At 42.4% G+C, this 20,111-nt stretch overlaps 1 protein-coding gene across 3 annotated transcripts in view; it reads left to right on the top strand.

Annotated features, from left to right (window-relative positions):
• The window catches only part of ATP10B (ATPase phospholipid transporting 10B (putative)), a 136,702-nt gene that overhangs the window by 8,357 nt on the left and 108,234 nt on the right, over window positions 1-20,111 (top strand). For all 3 annotated transcript variants that reach the window (XM_077924417.1, XM_028717405.2, XM_077924415.1), the window contains exon 2: window positions 11,745-11,887. The gene's annotated coding sequence lies outside the window, so the exon portion shown is untranslated. The remainder of the gene's footprint in view (window positions 1-11,744; window positions 11,888-20,111) is intronic.

Genomic DNA, 20,111 nt, shown 5'->3' with positions numbered 1-20,111 from the left:
AGAGCAAAACACACTGATGGAAATACTGAAATGGTCTGAACTCAGAGCAGATCCCAATGGCACCTCACTTGTTCCAATATGACAGCAAATCATTAATAACTATTTTCTGGCTATGACTTTTCAGCCCATTGAAAGGTAGTTAGAGCAAACAGTGTTTTCCTTTGGCCCAAGCATTGAAGGTTGTTAAAGTAGGCCATGTGTAGAGACAGGATTAAGGAACATTCCTTTTATGGTCCAATTCTCCATTGTTGGGTCTGCATTTTGGAAAACAATGTGAACCAAATTTCAAGGGCACCATTTTCAGTTTCAGTAACAATGGGGAAATGGATTTTGATACGGCAGGGCTGAGATTCAGCAAGGCTGAAATACCATCTGCTAAATGCATTCAAGGTTCACTTGCAAAACAGCAGTGTATTTTAAAAACATATGTAGTCATTTTTTCCTATATATCAGAATAATTATAGTAGATTTATACAGTGCTATTGTTCTAGAAAAAGAGATGCCAGAACTCACCATGAACACCTCCCTTGTTCTCTTATAATGGCAATGGTACCCACCTGAGAGGTGCCAGAACTGAGTGTCAGTGAGTTCCAGCTGTAAAAAAAGCCCTGGTCTTATCAACACAAGGCACACAGTGTCTAAGAGTCTGTATCTAGATCTGTGCCTTCGGTATGCATATATAGTAAACATATATATGTAGAGTGCAGTCCAAACCCCTTGGCCATCAGAAGTAGGCCTTAATGGAGAAGAATACCCACCTTGACATTCACAACCATGCCACTCACACTGGTCTATGTCAGAAGGCAAGGGTCAAGGGATATGCCAGCTTCTAGGCCGGTGCAGCAAAGATACCTGGATCAGACCCAATGCCATCATGTGGTGGCAGCAGGACCAGTTCAGAGTCCAGTAGATCCTGTGCCAACTTATGTAACTATACCCCTACCCCCCTTTTTTTTAAAAAAAATGAAAATTCCTTTTGGCGGCTGCTGGCAAGAATTCCACCAGCAGTGTCTTCCTACCATGTGCCACATTAGAGCACGCCTGGGGGGGTGAAGCTCCCCCAGGAATACCTGCATGTAACAAAAAAAAATCCTCCAGAATAGAAGATCAGGAGTTTTGATTACTCTGCCCATTGTTAATAGTTGTTCAGTGTGTAGAATCACCTTTCAGTATAAGCTTCCTTTGTGGGGAGCGGTTGTCCTCTGTCAGTGGCCATAGGAAACAATCAGTTCTCATCCATCAGCAATCCCTTGTTTCCAAGTTATATTTGAGGAGCTAGGAAATGTTAATCAAGTCCTGGAGAGCCAACTTGAACCTAGATACCAGGTGGAGCCAAGGTCTGCACACTAGATGGATCCTGAAGTCTAGAGCTGACATCATTATTAACATTCCACTTATGCTGTTGATAATGAGATGCTGGTATGTGCTTGCTAACCTGGCCCTATGTGTAATTTAAATTGGCTTCCAACATGGAAATATGTGAAGCTTAAGTGATTAGAAGCCGGCTAGAGTTTCAGCACTATTTGCCTCCGTGTGCCAATGCTGTGCTCAGCTTAGTTAATGAGCTGCCCATTTTGCCTACGGTGATAAAATCCTTTGCATGGCTTGTTGTTGTTTTCTCTGCAAGTGAATTTTGCCTGAAATCCTTCCTGTGCTGAATTCCATAAAGCAGGCAAAGTTTTGCAAATAGTGAAGTGCCTCTGGACATTACTCCATCAGACAGCTCTAAATCTCACTCTTAAGAATCTGCAGCTGAACAAAGACACAGCTGGAACAGAAGTCAGAGAGATATGTTTAGTGCTGAAGGATGGCACAACTCATCTTGCATGCCAAGGTCCCGTGACCCACAGTTCCCTAGTGGATAATAAACACACAGACATGAGTATTTAGGTTTCTGGGTTCAAATAGGCCACAACTTTACTAGTTACAGATGTGAGTGGCTTGGCTTAGGCACTGGGTGAAGCCAGGCTATATCTCGCCTCCCACCCATCTGCAGGGAGTCCATCTAAGGGTAAACCACTAATAGGGGGAGCCCTATGACTTACACAAAATAGGGGCACCCCAAGGGGTCACTGTTGGGGTCATGGCATGGCCCTAGCCCATGTCTGGGCATTGGACAGGATCCACACCCCTGGATCCCTTTAACAGGATACCTTTTATGAGGAGGGGCAGGTGGAGGCTGCAACCTCCCCTCCATCCAAACAAAGGCTTACCCAATGCCTAACCCAGGCTTCCTCCAACTCAGCCCTCCAGATGTTTTTGGCCTACGACTCCCATGATCCCTAGCTAGCAGGACCCGTAGTCAGGGATGATGGGAATTGTAGTCTCAAAACATCTGGAGGGCTGAGTTTGAGGAAGCCTGGCCTAACCTCACAAAGTTGTGGCGGTTGCTACAAGGTAGGCAAAAACCAAATGGCTGGTGCCAATTTTCCAAGTGGAAAAAGTCCCTACCTGGCACCAACAATATGGCAGCCTATGTTTGTCGATAGCAAGGTTGGGTCAACGCGGCCAGGATGGCAATGAGGGGGGCATCAATCCCCGCCCCCCACCAGATCACTGCAGAGGCCCGGATGCCTGGCCGCAACACCACCCACCAGAAAATGTGAGCGGACTTAGTCCTACAACTCATGGGTCGTCTTTGCAGTGGGAGTGAGGATCAGAAGAAAGGGTCGATGCTATGCTCTTCAGCTCTCTGCTGGTGGCACAAAATAATTTGCTTTGAACTAATTTTAGGGGTGTATACGACTGCATCCAATTCAGTTCATGATTCAGCCTTTTTTACTTTTCCATTTTTTGGTTCACTATTGCTTTTATCTTTTGTTATCTTTTTGTTTTTTACTATAAAATTGCCGCTGAGACTTTGAATAATGTGCTAATAATAAATCATGTCAATAGTTGCTAAGTTTGTGTTGTTAGTATTATTTTGGAAGAATGCAAAGGGATGGGCCATGAAAACCAAGGCTTTGTGTGTACATAGGAAAGGAAAACAGCGAGAGAAATGAAAAACACCAGGTCAAGCATCAATGTTTTTCTCTTTTTCTTTCCTTTCCTTTTTTAATATTTCCTTTTTTGTCTGTGCCCTCTTCCTCTCAACATGGATGCTAGGAATGTTGAATTTCATTGGGTGCTCCATATGAATGCCAAATACTTGCAGTGCTTTCTCCTCAAAAAAGGGAGGAAAGCTCATACAATAAGTGCACCCAATGGGGTACCTGAGTAATATGTAATATTATCTTTGTAATAAACACACATTTCCACCACCACATGGTCAGTCATTGTCACTGAAGCATCTGAAGCAGGCCTGTTTCCTCACAAGCTGAACTCACGGATTCTGCACTCTGAATGATTATGAACAATTGGCCTGGAGGGGTTTTTGTCACACTGTAGGTTTTCCTCCATTGGGGAGCTGCTGTAATGTGCTTGTCCACATGGCAGGGAGCTACAGCTGCTGGTATTCCTGCCAGAGCAGGCAGAGGGAAACGCCATAATGTTTCATAGGGGAAAGGGAGTTGGATTGGCACAGGATCTGCTAATAGCATTTGTAGCTATTTTGTCATACGGAATAAACAGGGGCAATTGTGCTGGAAAGTATACATTCACTCTTGCCTTCTTTGAAGAAAGTGGGTGAGAATGCCAGTGCTGGGATATTTTTGCAACCTAGGCAAGGCTAACTACTTGTGCGCGCGCACACACACACACACACACACAAATTGCCAAATTCAATTTTCAAAATAAGATGTCTTGTAGAAGTGGCAAAATTATTCAAGATATAAAATGAAAGTTAAATATTATCAGAAATGTATCTGGTATAACAAAAGCTAATCTGTATAAAATGGTGCCTCTCAAAGGTCAGTGCAGTGCCCCTCTGAAGTCTGCACCCTAGGCGGTTGCTAGCTGGTCTCATGATAACACTGGACCTGGGCAGTTAGCAGCTGAAAGTGCCATTTCAGACTGCCTGGGAAAAGAAAATCTATAATAAAATATCAGGTGGAAGAAGGAGATGGGAAACTTCTCTTGGAATTGTGAACTGTGTACTCTAGGGTTAGATGTGTCTTGGGGGAGAGTTCCCCTTGTCTTGCTCAAAAATATGTCAGATAAGTTTTATTTCCTTCTGTGGAGAAGCAAAGTTAACTTTTTTTCCCCCACCCGCCAGTGTTCTGTCTTGATAGACAGGCTTCCGAGGAGTGAGCCAATGCTTTCCAATGCTAACAGTGCTTTTTTCAACAGAATTATGAAGATTACAGCTACCCTGTTAGAACCATGTAAAAATAATTAACCCTAATATACGTGTGAAAAATGGCAATATGGACACGGTTGAGCGAAAATCACTTTGAAACCTTTTTGTTTTCAAATAAAAGGAGTTTTGAAATTCCATTTAAATATTGAATTTAGATATGCTGAAAACTGGAAATTGCAATTGCCCTCTACTGCCACCGTTATTATTTCCTCCCTAACTGTTTCTCCTTTGTCAGAGGTACTGATTTTATGAGCTCATTAATTTTGCTGTGCTAATGCACTTTCCTTATCTTCTAATTAGCCACGACTCTCCTTCTGGCATATTTATGATGTTCTCACCTCTTCCCATTTTTGTCTTGCCATATTCAGAAAGATGCCCACCGCAGTAATCAGTACAGTTGGGCACCCTCATATTCCTTCAGCTGTCCCCACTGCACCTCCTAACATTCACAATTCTTTTTATTTATCTTTTTAAAAAAATAGATTGGGATTCTGGATCACGTAAAGTAAGCAATAGGTTTTCGTATCTGGAATAAAGAGAGCAAAATCAAATCTGTGTTGTGGATTGTAATTCATTGCTTAAACACTAATTCTGGTTTGGTTACTGTGTGTGTGTGTGTGTGTGTGTGTGTGTGTGTGTGTGTAAAGCTTCACAAGTTTGCACAAGCCTGACCCTTAACATTCTCAGCACAAACTTGAGTGAAGGAAAATGAGGCTGGCTAGTGATGCACCCATCATTATGACAGCCTGTCTCTCCCACACAAATTATGAAGCAGTGACTGTTCTGGGTATAGTCAGGCAGCAACACAAACACCCCTCCTGCCCTGGGCTGGATTTAAGTATTTATGAGAGCCCCCAGGCTAAGCCAGCACACTGCAAGTCACAAGACACTCATTCTGCCTGGTGTATGTTACAAGGAATTTCCAAAATGCAGTCACAAGGGAATGTTGACAGTCCTGCAACTGTTCTGGTGAATGTCCAGAATTATGACATTACATTTGTGAATGGTAACCACTGCTGACAACTGCAGCGCTCATTAGTCTACCTCCACATTTTCAAATATTCACTGGACATGTGAGGGCCTGCCAACATTCTTCTAAAAGAACAATGGCCAATGCAAAAGACAGGATTTCTGGTGAGGAAGTGATTGAGGACCGCCATGATGAACACTCTTCATTATGTACTCACCAATTTCTTTTAGGAAACTTGTCCTTGCTCAATTTAATTTATTTACCTGTTCTCTTGATTGATCCAGCACATCAAGCCTACGGGTTTGTTTTGCTTAAATTGGTTAAACAAGAGAAAGTAGCCAAGGGGTGAGAAACAGCAGCACTTTTAGCCCATGGCAACCTAGTGAGGAGGATCAGGGCACGGCTGCTGCCTGTGGTGAAGCAGCAAATAGGATCTCTGCTCCTCAACCCATGTGCATGGTAATGTTATTCCACTTCTATTTGCTTGCTTATTTATAAAAGTATTTATATACTGCCAACTCATGTACAATGTTAAGGCAGTGTACAACGTACAGTAGAAGACTCCATAAAAACAATGAAAAATAATCATTACAATTACAGTACTGACATCTTTGGTGTCTGGGTCCAAAAAATCCCATTAGTGCCTCTCTCCCTCCCTGGGAGTAAAACACAACAATAATTTATTAAATAACTAATTTCCTGCCCTTTATGACACTTATAATCAGCTGCCTGAGGCAACCTCCTCATTCTAACTAATGTTAGAACCAACCCTGCTATGAGCAGTATTTAAAAAGAGTAAGCAGAAGGGAGAATTATGGTGGGTTGCAAGACAAAGAGGAAGCCATGGTTATGTATGTATGTATGTATGTATGTATGTATGTATGTATTCAGTCAGTCAGTCAGTCAGTCATGGTTCTTATATCTTGTCTCTTCCTCCAATCTGGAGCTGAGGGTAGCTAACGATCAATGCATTAACAAACATAACACATCGTTTAAACCAAAAGGCATAATAGCAACAATTCATCAGTAAATAATATCAATAAAACCACAACCCAAAAGTGTTTATCCCATTATAGGTAAAGGTAAAGGACCCCTGGATGGTGAAGTCCAGTCAAAGGAGACTATGGGGTTGCGGCGCTCATCTCGCTTTCAGGCCGAGGGAGCCGGTGTTTGTCCACAGACAATTTTCCGGGTCATGTGGCCAGCATGACTAAACTGCTACTGGTGCATGGAAGACTGTGACAAGTGCCAGAGCACATGGAAACGCCGTTTACCTTTCCACCACAGCGGTACCTATTTATCTACTTGCACTGGCATGCTTTCGAACTGCTAGGTTGGCAGGAGCTGGGACAGAGCAATGGGAGCTCACCCCATCGTGGGAATTCGAACCGCCAACCTTCCAATTAGCAAGCCCAAGAGGCTCAGTGGTTTAGACCACAGCGCCACCCAAGTTATCCCATTATACAAATACCTGGCTGTGGTATAAAAAACATCTACAGCCTCCTCTTAAAAACAGTATTCCTTACAGCCATCTCCATCCCTCAGCCCAGACACATTGTCTCAAGCAAACAGCTGGGACTTCAAAGTGTAGTACTTGATAAACAACAGTTTAACTAATCTGTAATGCTAGACCAATGAGAATACAACAAATAGAATAATCAGCTAATGGTAGAGCAGTAAAAATGCAATAGATATAAAAATGATAGTCAACTAATAGAAAACAAAAATGAGCAACATTACCCTTCCCCTTCCATCTACCTCAGATGGTCATCTTTAAATACAGATAAGCCAAACACAGTACCAGCATCATAATTATTTTGATGGGTACCAACATAATAAAGATCTAATTATAGAATTATGGAATTGTTGAGTTGGGACCACAAGGATCATCTAGTCCAACCCCCTGCAATCCTGGAATCTTTCACACAATGTGGCTCTCAAATCCATGACCCTGAGATTAAAAGTATTCTATTCTATTCTATTCTATTCTATTCTATTCTATTCTATTCTATTCTATTCTATTCTATTCTATTCATAAAGCCAGCTTAAAATGGAACTTCTGCTGTATTTGTGGAAACTAAACCACTATGTCTACCCACTAGTGCACAATTTGGTTGTTCTGTAATGTGACTGGAATTGCAAAGTTGTAAATTCACACAATTCACTCTTAAATGGTAAAGGAATGTCTATTCAATAAAGACAACACATTATTTCTGCATCATTATGTATCACGCATGTGTGCTGGCAGTCACTAATGTGGCACCCACAGACACCAGTGTGTCAGGCAGTATCTCCTTTGGCACCCATGAAAGGTCTCAGTAAATATACCCTCAAAAATCTAGGTGTGACTTAGATGAAAGTTGAGTTTCTTAAAAAGATACATTTTGCTCCTGCTCCTGCTTAGATTAAAACCATGTAGAGTTTTGCCATTCTAGATTGCATCCTGTGTCCTTTTATGAGCAGGTGAACTGGTAACATCTTTATGTTACATACTTTCTATAGTTTGTCCTCTCTGGGATCTTATTTAATTCTTTATTATTATTTTTTCCCTTTTGTACTGAAGAACATGTAATTTTGAAGTTTAAAGAAAACTTGATTATTGTTATTTCTGCCCCTGAAAATGTTAACAGTTAAAAACTTTCTCCCCAATGGATCCATACAAAGTTGCTTGTTTCAGACCGAAATCTTGCTGTCCCTAAGCCATTTTTATTTACCCAGCATTAATTCCAGTCATCTTTTAGGCCCTAATAGCATTTTCCAGAGCTCTGTTACCTGGGCAGGCAGGAATTGTCTTTTAACAGGTTATAAATTGGAATCAATATGCTTCTGACTGGAGTTTATCTGAGTTGACTTTATTCTACAAGCAACTATAATTGCCTGCAAAGTAATTTCAAGCTTTCTTGTTCATTTATGTGTATTGGCTGGGCCATAAGGGCCAGGTAAGCATTCAGGCTGTGTGCGGAAGTCACATTAATCAGATACTTTACTGAGTTGTTCTTTATAGTCAGATGTTTTCACTTACAAATGTTACCTTCACAATAAGCTTCATACAGTCACTAGGGATGCAATCATTTCATACAATCATCAAGGCTCAGAAAGGCAACCCAACACGGATCCTTTTGTGTGGAGGAAAAAGTAGGAAAGATAAGAATGGTGCCTGAAATAAAGCCATCTTCCATTATTAGAGTGGGTGGGTGTACACAAAGCAGAATTTGTTGTCTCTAGAGTGGGTTGTAGGTATTGGAAGCACTTGGGACGGATGTTGGCATCTCACCCTACACCAAAGCACTTTTCTTTCCCCTTCTCTAGACACTGAACATCCTGCCAAAATATTTATGAAACATTTCACACAGAGGGCCACCATGTGCTATTTGGACAGGTGGTTGTGTGGGAATAGAAGGTCAGCAATGAGCTGACATTTTGTGTTCTGTGCATGCATGTACACACGTGAGCATCAGAATCAAAATGCACCTGCCTACTCTCTGCCCTGCGGAGAGTTTATTTCTGGAAACTGAAACTCCCTGTGATGTGCATTTGGTCACATCCACACCATACATGTAAAGCATATTTCTACCACTTTAACAATCCTGGCTCCCTACCTGAGAGCCGTGGGGACTGATGTTTACCCCTCACAGAGCTACAATTCCCAGAACACTTAACAAATTATAGTTCCCATGATTATTTGGAGGAAGGCATGTGCTTTAAACGCGTGGTGTGAACTGTTTTAATTTCTGCAACAGATACCGGTAATTTTATGTTGCTTTTTATTATTTTATGACAACTGCATTTTAACTATTTATTGCTGTAAGTCACACTGAAAACACCGTAAGCAAACAAGCAAGCAGCTAATTGATTGAGGATATGGCTGCAATAGCTACTAATATGGCTGCAATAGCTACTAGCCATGATGACTATGCACAGCCTCCAGTGACAGAGGCCATCTGAATTCCACAACATGAGCAGAGGAGTGCTATTGTGCCCATGTCCTGCTCTTGGGTTTCCTATAAGTTTATGGTTGACCCCTGTGAGAATGGGCCTTTGGTCCGAACTCGCAAAGCTCTTTTTATGTTATTTTAAAAAATTAAAAAAAATAGCTCACTGCTTTATGAAGCAGTGTTTGCTCTGGGACAAAAACTGACTCCTGCTGAAATTGAAAAAAATGCTAGCATAGCAGGGGAAGAAGACAGTGGGATGTATTTTAAAAGTATAAGCATGGTAGGATTTTTCTTTTAAAGAATTCTGAAGAAAGGGAGATGGAAACATATTGTCGCATGGAACCCCAGTCTCCAAGTGGTGTGAGATTCCGGGAGTTCCAGACACTTATCCAATGTCCATGTTTCCTTTTGGGAATGAGGCACAGCAGCGACCATGGTGTCTTTATGACATATAGTTTATTCACACATATATACAACCTGAGGCTACAGTGGAGGAGTCTTGTTCCTCCCATAGCTGCAGCCTTGGATTCAAACAGAATCTACCATCGTGCTTGACCCTCTCTCCAGCTTTCTGCCTTTAGCAGCCTGCAACCATTTTTCCTCTAAGTCACATCACAGCCAACCCAAAAACTCTCCCTCAGACTCTGCTTTTGTCTTCTAAATAACTCTGAGTTGAGGGAGGGGGACCTCCCATTTGCCATCTAGCACAGAGCCCCCCCCCCTTGGCTTTCCTAATGGCTCATCGCCTTCCTTTTGTTGTCCTAATTTCCTCATCAGGAAACTGGCCTGGATTATATTTTAACATTTGCTGAATCCAGAGGTTCAGTGTCTGGAACCCAGAAACTCCTACCACCACAGGGGACTCTGAAACTCACAAGGGAGATTGGCACACACAAACTCAACCACAAATCAGGAGGCTGGGATTTTAAAGCCCACCAACGGAGTGCCAAATACGTTGCTGCAGGTCAAGCAGAGGAGCAAGGAGGAGGAGAGCTCCTTTTGGGGTCGCTTGCTGCTCAGGGCTGGAAAGATGAGAGATGTAAAAACTTGGAAGCTGCAGCCTATTCATCTTCTCCCTAAGACAGCTCATGGGCACTCTGCCATTTATAGCATGTGTAGTAGCCCAGAACTTTGTGAAGCAGCAACAAACTGAAAAACAAACCACTCAACCACTCTAGAAAATGTCAGAGCAGCTACATCATGGATGCCTTCCCAGTCTTTGTTTCCATCAGGTTTATTATCAGGTTTATTATCACAATGGCCAAACTGGCAAATAGAAGATGTGGGCCTGTGTGGATAAATGTAGAATTTGGCACCAAGTGGACTGGTCTCTTCAGCATGGGGCTAGCTCACAATTCTGCCACTCAGGCTTTGTGGACCATGTCAGAGTCACAACAGTAAATTGTCCTATAGCCAGGTTCCCCCACCACATTGTGTATCCATTTTGCCTTCCCCATCCTCTAAATGTGGGCTGGCTTTCATAGAGAGAACACCGCATCAGGCGATGCAATACTAACACAAGCTCCTCATGCCTCAAGCTTGGCTGCCTTTGGCTTCCACACGTGTCAGCTGAGCCCAGCAGTTTTGAAATTCATGGGGCTGGCTAACTTCATTGTGTGAAATCGTGAAGCTGGCTTGTTGAACTGTGAGTTTATGGGGGCTTCCAGACAGGGGCTCAGTACTGTAAACAGGTCATTCAGTGATCACAAATGGGTCATGGGCAACAGTTAAAAATTAAATAAACCATCCTGTCAGAATTGTTTCCCAAAAATGTAAATTCAGCTACAATGAGGGTAGGGTGACAGAATATGGGCTGGCATTCTGGGGCCAATGACATCATGTGGACTCTGTGGAAAATTTGCATGTTGGAGCAGCTCCTGCCCTACAAAAAGCCCCCTTCTGGAAATACCCCAAGGCACATCCAGACAACAGTCTTCTCACATTCCATTTTCTTTATCTGCTGTCTTCATACATTCTCTATGCACAAGTACTTCTTTCTCTAAGGCTTTTACTTTTTAATGAATGCTACATTTCTTCAATTCATGAAGAAATGAATATGCTACAGTTCAAACCCCAATACAGATCGTGTGTCTGTGCTTAAAAATAAAGAAAGGAGGGTCGAGAACCTAGCTGGGATCATGAAATAGCTTTTGATAAAAGGACATTAGCTCAGCTCACACAACAGCTGTATGGACAAGGGCCAGGGTGCACCAGGCTGTGCAATGTGGAGAAGTGGTAACCATTTCCTTGATCACAGTTGCATTTTGCCCACTTACTTAGAAGTCAGTTGGTGGATCTGGAAATGTTCCATTTAGATATTCCTTTAACATATTCAAGCATTCACAAAGGCAAACATGCTTTATCTGTACCACAAAAATGTGATATTGCATTCCGATATGTAAAGCAAGTCTTTATCTCCTAACGTTCTTTTTAGCGTCAAGTTCCCTCCACTCTCAAGAAATGTGCCAAAGGACAGGGTGGAGCACATGGTCACTTTATCTCTCTGGCAATTCCAGTTTGTCCAGCTACTAGGGGAATAAACTCCATTACGTATCTTCTGACTTTGCCAATACACTGATTTTTTTTTTCCTTTGTCAATCAGTAAGCTGGGGCTTTGGTGCTGGAAGCCGTGCTGCCTGGTTCATATTCAACCTTTTGGAAAATCTATATTGCGATCGACACAGAGATATGACACTGGGAAACTTCCGGTATATGAGATTGCCAGAGAAGAGATTGGTCAATTGGGTAAGTAATTCTTTTCCAGCTCCAGCCTCACAATTATAATAAACATATTTTTGTTCTTTTCTGTTTGGATTCTGAACTCTCCAATACCTAGGTTTGAGTTAAACTCTTGTCTTTGCATGTAAAGTTCAGTAGATTGTCTTACATAGCTGTGGGCTATTGAGTCAAAGCCTGGGATTGCTAATAGCCCAGAATGATTGATTAATGTTTTCTCAATGGAAGCTAATAATTAGGAGATATTTGGAAATTTTCTAAATGCTAGCCATTAGAGCTTTGAGAAGGTGGTCTTCCCTCCCTTTTACAACTGAGGGTAAGGGCTGACGTAAACTCTCTGTGTGTAGAAATGGCAGTTTTGAGACAGAGAGACAAAGAGAAGCAAAAAAGAGAAGGAATAAGTAAAAAAAATCTGGAAGAACCATGCCTCTCTGGGTTCGAGAAGCAGTGACTTGTGAAGAGTATGTCTCCTGCATGCCTCCTTTACCTGTGTCCTAGATGTGTTTGTGAATGGACTACAGAAACTTGTCACAGGAAGTTAGATCCCAAGTAGTGGTGACCCAAAACTTCTCTCCACTTGGGGGAGTGCAGAGCATTTAACAATTTGTATTTTTCCACCTGTTGACTTCCATTGCGGATTGGAAGAACTTGATAGTTTGTGGAATTATTTAAAAAATAGATTCAGAAGACCATCCTGGATCCAAAATCATTGATCAATTGCCCTTAGAACATATCAGTTCTGTGACCCTTGCTAAGGCTGTGAGAAGATTAAAGGAGTGCTCAGATTCTCTATTTAGCATTGACAATCTTTAGTTAACCAGGATAGTTTGGGTTTGGCAGAAGTTCTTCCTTAGGTGGTACTCTTATCTCACCAGTAGTCTCCCTCTCCTTACCAAAAGGAGTAAAGTAATTATGAACACTAGAATTTGAAAAAGTACCTGCTGGATTATAAGAGTGGGATTGCCTTGTAGTCATCCTCTGAATTGTTTTGGTGTGGTACCATCAAAGACAAAGCAATAGCAATATCAACTCATACACTTACTCTGTGATGTTTGTTTTTCTTGTGGCTTTTCCTCCACTTGCTGGCAAACTAGATCTGCCAGAGGCACCCTTGCCAGCCAGCAAAAGTAAAGGAGCACTGAGACAGAATGCAATGCGGAGCATCTGTTTGTGTTGTGGTCCAATACAGAGAGCACACTGTCCCTTAATACATACACAGGAAGCGATGTGCATTCAATTTCTCTTCCCCAATTAGTCCCTCTATGCTTTGGTCTCTGATCAAATTATATTCCTGGTTTCTTTTCTGGAAATCTGGGTGGTGTGAAGTGCAAAACCTTATGTCTCTAGGCCCCTGACATTTTCACAGACAAAGGCCACCAACGAACATTTCTGCAAATTTAAGTTTTCATCACTCTTAGAAAGGAAGGCACCTTGCAGAACACACACAGTAGATGGAAAGAAACAGCCCCTTCAGCTTCTTATTCTGAGCATGCAATCCAGAAAGTTCAGAGAGGCCATATTGCTGCTTTCCTTTTATGAGGTTTGGGGAGACAATGCTCTTGGAGCCTTTCCCCTCCATCCCTTCCCCCCCCCCCTTCCCATAGCTTTCTTATACCCTTTCACACAATTGACCTTAAACTCTCTATGCCCATGGGCATCCTTGACAAAAGTGAGAGACTAATACGAGAGAATATGAAGCCATTAATTGGGGTGGGGGTTAATAGAAACCCCCACTTTCCCTGCCTTCTCCCAATGGTCTCAATCAAATTTTCCATCTTTTGACCTTTAGGACTTGCTCTTTATTTGAGATTCCTGAATGTATTAAAAGGGAACTTTAGCAAATCCTCTGCACAGTCAAAACACCCAGTAGCTGTACTGCCTCTAACAGTGGAGGGTAGCCATCAGGGTTAAAATATCCTTATATCCTTCCTTGTCCTCCATGAATTTGTCTATCCCCTTTTAAAGCCATCTAAACATCCTTTGGCAGTGATTTGAATAAATTAACTATGCAGAAAAATTCCACAACAGAATCCTAGCTCCTGGGGAGCAACAGCAGGAGACAGCTACTGCCTTCATGCCTGGCTTGTGGGTTTCCTGGATGCATCTGGCTGATTACTAAACTGCTCACAGTTAACTACAGAGGGACTAACGGGAGCCTCTGCTAATGGGAGCCTTTTGTTTTTATTTATATTTTCACTTGTGCTTGCGCTCCTTGTCCAAGGTTGCCCACGCACTGACACTTAACAAGCAAAGACAATGAGGAACTGGGTCTTGAATCTTAATTCTGACCTTACTGATTGTGCAGCAGGATACAATTTGTTAAAAATATAAATTAGCTCTCACTGTGTAAATTTCACCACTTTCTAATCTTTCTCTCTAATTTCTGTATTGATTGGAATTAATTGCTATTCATGGAGTCACAAGCTCTTGCCTATGACCTTCTAATGATGCTCTCTACTACTTGATGTGAATTTTAACTGCGAGCTGCTTTTCAGCTTTAATTTGCAGCCTAGAAGTGAAGTTTCCATTATCAAAAGCAGTGCGGTTCAAAGCTTCGTTTTACATGGCTCAAAAATATAGCATGGCTTGTATTCATGTTTAAATCAATGGCAAAGCTTGCTAGGTTTTCCCTGTTCTGTGATATGGCAGGTTATGATGTGCGAGATATAGTTCCTTGGGGGGGGGGTCTTACTTTCCTGTATAGTCCACACTTAGCTATCATGGTTAGTAGCCACTGAAGCATCAGGAGTACAATCCTATACTATCTGCCTTGCATGCAGAAGGTCCCTCGTTCAATCCCTGGCATTTCCAGGTAGGGCTAGGAATGCCCCTTGTCTGAAATCCTGGAAAGCCACTGCTAGGCAGTGTATATAATACTGAATCAGGAGAACCAATGGTCTGATTTGGCACCTGGGTTCCTGTGTATATTCACTGGGTATAGCATGGCAGCCTCATCCTCCATGAATTTATCGAGCCCTTTTTAAAACCGTTTCAATGAGAGGCCCTCAACATATATTGCATCTAAGTTAACTACCACCTTCGATGACTTTAAAAGAGGCTTGGACAAATTCATGGAGGAGAAAACTAGCAATGACCATGAGTCCTGATGGCTATTTTTACTTCCAGTGTTGCTGTGCTCATGTCTTGCTTGCAGGCTTCCCATAGGGATCTGGTTGGCCACCGTGAAAATAGGATGCTGGACTAGATGGGTTGTTCTTATGTTCTCAACAGTGCATTCCATATCCAGTATATATTGTGCAAAATCTTTCTTTTGTATATACCTCACCAAGCAGGGGCTAGCAAGATAAGAGAGAAAGCTCCGTCTGCCATCTCCACACCATTAGTAACTTCACCTGTCTTTATGTCACCATGAACTACCCTTCCTCCAAAAGGAGTATAGGAACCACCTAACCTGAAACGACACAGTTTGCTTTCATTATGTGGAGTTGAAGTATTTTTAGCCAGCTGAATCCATATGGGTAAAATCCACTGCTGCCATTCCACAAGCCATCTGCTACCACCAGAGAAGGGGAGGTAACTTTTTATTATTTCCCCTACCCCTGGCAGCCTCCTGCACTTCCTCCCCCAAATCCACTTCTGCACGTTGAGGGAATGCTTCAAAATAATGTGGAAGGTGGTAGAGGAGAAAGACAAAATCTACAAAAAAGGCCTTCCTTTTATTTATTTATTTTCTTCTGTTATGCAACCAAGGTGAAATATATATGAGGTTCCCAGGGGGTCTCCAGTTCAGGAGCTTACCACACTCAGACCTTCTTGCTTTCACCAAAGTGGTAGCCTCATTTGCCTTCAGGCAATAGTCTAGGTCTAGGACAACTGTTTTCTTAGCACATGCCTCTGCTGAATCAACATTGGATTTCACCTTATGAGACTTTGCTGTGATACGTTTCTTACTCCATTTGATTTTTAATGTTCATTGAGGGATGCCTGTTTACTTTCTAGCCTTCCTTTCTTGGATGCATCCATTTTCATGAGTTATAGGAAATTAGCTGGTGAGATGATAACTATTTAAGCAGAGCAGCAGAACAAATCACACCTGGTTTTTTCTACACATCTGCTTTACCAGTACTGTAAATGCAAATGTATATTTATGCATCATTCATTTCTCTACCCATCCATATCATTGGAATGGAAGCTCTTTTTTGTCAGTGTTGTTGATTTGTGCTTTTCTGCTGTGAACAGGTATATTAAGGTCTTGTTGAAATAAAACCAAACTTTGCAAGTATGTGCATATTCTCATCTGCCCAACTACTGAATCTTTGAAATAAATCAGAAAAAAAGATAAAAGCATCAACAAGATTTCAAGAATTTCAATTTATAACACAGATATCTAAAAGATAATGAGTGCAATTCATGCAACACTTCCTTCTGGCAATGTTCATTAGCCAAGTGAAGTGAGAGTCTCGATTTAATTTGACCATGTGGCATTCTTTTTCTGCTTGTTAGTAGCATGTTAACATCATTGAACATTCAGAAACTGGGTGAAGTTTTGTGCATCTGAAGTTTGAATGTCAGCTCAACTCCTGCATCTGCCACAAGCCTCAAACACAGCAGAAGCTAGGAAGGAAAAGCAGCATTCTGCCCAAAAGTTTTGTTCCTCCCTCCTTCTTTTTCATTCTTAAATCCTGTTGGGTATTAATAGAATAAAATCAACCTGTGCTCTAGTTAGCTGGAAAACAAGAAAACCCATCTCTCATATTTCCTTAGCGTGCTTTTCATAGCTAATTTTCTGTGTAAGGAAGCAAACAGCTGTGAAACCTAAGGGCATAGGGCAGCTTCACACGCTATGCATTAAGCACTATATTGCTAAGCCAGATGCATGAGAAATGGAAGAAGAGGCCCATCAGGAAAGTCCCTTGCTCTCCCCTGCCCTGTCCCCCTTTAAACACTGAAGCCAATTCTTCAGCCTATACTACAGTTGTACCTCGGGTTACAGACACTTCAGGTTACAGACGCTTCAGGTTACAGACTCCGCTAACCCAGAAATAGTACCTCGGGTTAAGAACTTTGCTTCAGGATGAGAACAGAAATCGCACGGCGGCAATGGGAGGCCCTATTAGTTAAAGTGGTACCTCAGGTTAAGAACAGTCTCAGGTTAAGAATGGACCTCCAGAACAAATTAAGTTCTTAACCCGAGGTACCACTGTACTCCTGAATAATATCTAAAACAAGCCCTGTACTGAGATGCAATAGAAAAATTATTTCGTTCCCATGGCAATATATCACCAGAGTTATTGCCTTGACATCTGCTGGGAGGGCATTCCACAGGGCGGGTGCCACTACCAAGAAGGCCCTCTGCCTGGTTGCCTGTAACTTGGCTTCTCACAGCAAGGGAACCGCCAGAAGACCCTCGGCTCAGGACCTCAGTGTCCCGGCTGGACGATGGGGGTGGAGATTCTGCTTCAGGTATACAGGACCAAAGCCATTTAGGGCTTTAAAGCTCAGCACCAACACTTTGAATTGTGCTCGGAAGCGTACAGTCTAATATGCAATCAGGTCCAGCAACCACAAACTCATAACACTACATTGCTGGAAACCACAGAAGTGGGAAGTGCTGTTGCCCTCAGATCCTGCTTCTAGACTTCCCTTTAGGCATCTGGTTGCCCACTGTGAGAAAAAGGTTCTGGGCTAGCTGAGTGCCTGGCCTGATCCAGCAGGACTCTTCGTGGGTGCTTCCTGAGTAAAAACAGAAAACCAGAACTCCTCCTCTTCCCCCCTCCCCAACATTTGGTTTCATTTGCTAATATGAGCCAAACAACAGCCAGTGCTGTAGGCTGACAAGCACAACAAACAGCAGACAAAAATGTTTAATTAAAGGGATTCCAGATGCAATGAAACACTGAGTTGCTCCTTTGTTCTCCGAGTACATTTTGAATGCTTGTGGTGATGTTCCCTATTCGACAAAGCCTTCACCCTGCCCAGTTCCACAGAATGCTTGCTTTTGACATAGTAATCGGAGAGATGTTATGGGAGGTAAATGTGTCTAAGTCCCTTTGCAACCTGCATTTGCCTACATGGTAGAGAACAGTGAGCAGACAAAGATCATGCTCAAGGTATATTATAATAACAACAACAACAACAACACTTAGCCTTTTTATGGTGCTTTCAAGTGTTTAAATTACATCACATTCATTATCTAGTTGTAATTTTCACAAGCTTGCAAAGTAAATGAGTATTTCTATCCCCCATATTGCAGAGGAGAGAACTGAGGCTGCAAAATTTCAGCCACTTGGTGAATTCGTATCAGAAGCGAAATTTGAACCAGGCTCTTCCGTATTCCTAGCTCAAGCTACAGTCCCACTTTCACTTACAGGGCCAGCATCACACTTCATGGGCTCTGGGCATAGTGCCACTGATGTCTCCTCCAACCATGGCAGGGCTCCTGCCTGCCCCCATGCACAGGAGCAGGAGCAACCCCCTCTCCCTAGGCCACCCCATCCAAAATGCACACCAACCTGCTTACCACTGTGCAAAGGGACAGCTGCACTGCCATTTCTCCTCCCCTTGGCCACCACTCATCACCCTGCCCACCAGAGTCCTTTCGGTGCTGGTTGGGTGATGCTGCCAATGGGAGCTTGGCTCCCATCCATGGTGGCCGCCCACCATATTTAGTTACTAGTAGAACTAGTAGAGAGAGAGAGAGAGAGAGAGAGAGAGAGAGAGAGAGAGAGTGTGTTTTACTGTACATTGCAAATTTAAATTAAAACATTCTTCATCATCATCATCATTTAGCATTCCCTGAATCCTTTGACTCCCCTCCACCCTTCCATGGTTACCATTTTCATTCTTTTTCCACTGCTTCACTTGTTTTCTATATTTTTCTTAAATAATCCAGTTTTACCTTAGTTTTTAATACACTACAAGTTCCTCTCTTCCTGGTTTCTGATTTTCCCAGTCAATTTCGCCATTTTGTCCATCATCTTCATCAGCTATTCATCTCTGGTCGGGACTTTATCTTCTCTCCATCTCTGGGCCATTCTATAGAAGGTCTGTAGGCCAGGAAAGTGCATTTTGGATAATCAAGCAAGGTGGGTGGCCACCACAGATAGAATCTGAAAGGAAACAGGCTGGCAGGGGGAGTGGTTCTGAACCCCTGAGACCCTCTGCCAGTGCCTGAACTAGCCAAACACTGGTGCAAGGCCTGGCCACTTCAAGTCTCCTCAGATTCAGGGGGAGTTACTTCTGACTGAGAAGGCATGAATAGGATTGCACAGTCAGTTTGTCTGAGGGTGCCTTTAATTTTGCCTTCCAAAGTAGCAAATAAAGCATGGTGCTGAAAGTTTCATTGTTGAAGGATGTTTTACTTCTGCTTGGAAATGTTTGCTTGTTGCCACTGAAACTAACCCTTGCTAGTCATAAATATTAGCTCTTAAAGTTATGTGTTCTGCCTTGTGATGGGGGGGGGGAGGTCTGGAATTGTTGATCTAAGTTATTAAAAATGTCCACAGATGGAAGGCTTCATGAATAGATGGGATCTTAACCTTAAGACATTGAATTAATGCAGTCAGGTTTGCTATAAGATCCCTGATCATTAACAAATGAACTGTTCTATTACGTTTCTAATCAAGCAAGCCAGAGATTTTGTTTTCTCTGTAGATGTTAGTATAATTGCCCTTAATGACATCTACTAAATTTTCATTAATTTGAATAGGCTTTTTCTTTTCCACCACAAATGCAGAAGTTCATTTGCATTTTCTCAGCCCTATTGTAAACTGTTTCTATCTAAATTAGGTGCATATTAGAATTGACAATTGCCCGGATCCACCAAGAAAGATCCAAGTCCAAGAAAGATCTTTCTTTCATTTCCTTCCCTTCCTTCCTTCCTTCCTTCCTTCCTTCCTTCCTTCCTTCCTTCCTTCCTTCCTTTCCGTCCTTCTGTCTTTCTTTCTTTCACATTCTCTGATCAACCATTTTATAGATGTCAGTGCTGTTGGTTATGTTCCACTGACAGCAATGCTGTTTATCTTTACTCAGAAGTGGAGTTTACACCCTACAAAACTTATTTAGGATTACAGCCTAAACTGTCATTTTAGTGTTGGAAACAAGGAGCAGTTCCCCTCAGATTCTTATAGACCAGCTGCTCAGCTGTCCTGAATCCCATTGATCTGCTTGGATTGACTCTTTTGCTACAAATGAGGATGTTCCTATAGGGCCACTGGCTGTTGTGCATGACCAGCTGCCCACAACAAAACTGGATCAAATGCCCCTTTCTCCT

The sequence above is a fragment of the Podarcis muralis genome, chromosome 2, assembly GCF_964188315.1.
Source record: "Podarcis muralis chromosome 2, rPodMur119.hap1.1, whole genome shotgun sequence".
Classification (NCBI taxonomy): Eukaryota; Metazoa; Chordata; class Lepidosauria; order Squamata; family Lacertidae; genus Podarcis; species Podarcis muralis.
This window is presented reverse-complemented; position numbering and strand designations above follow the sequence as displayed.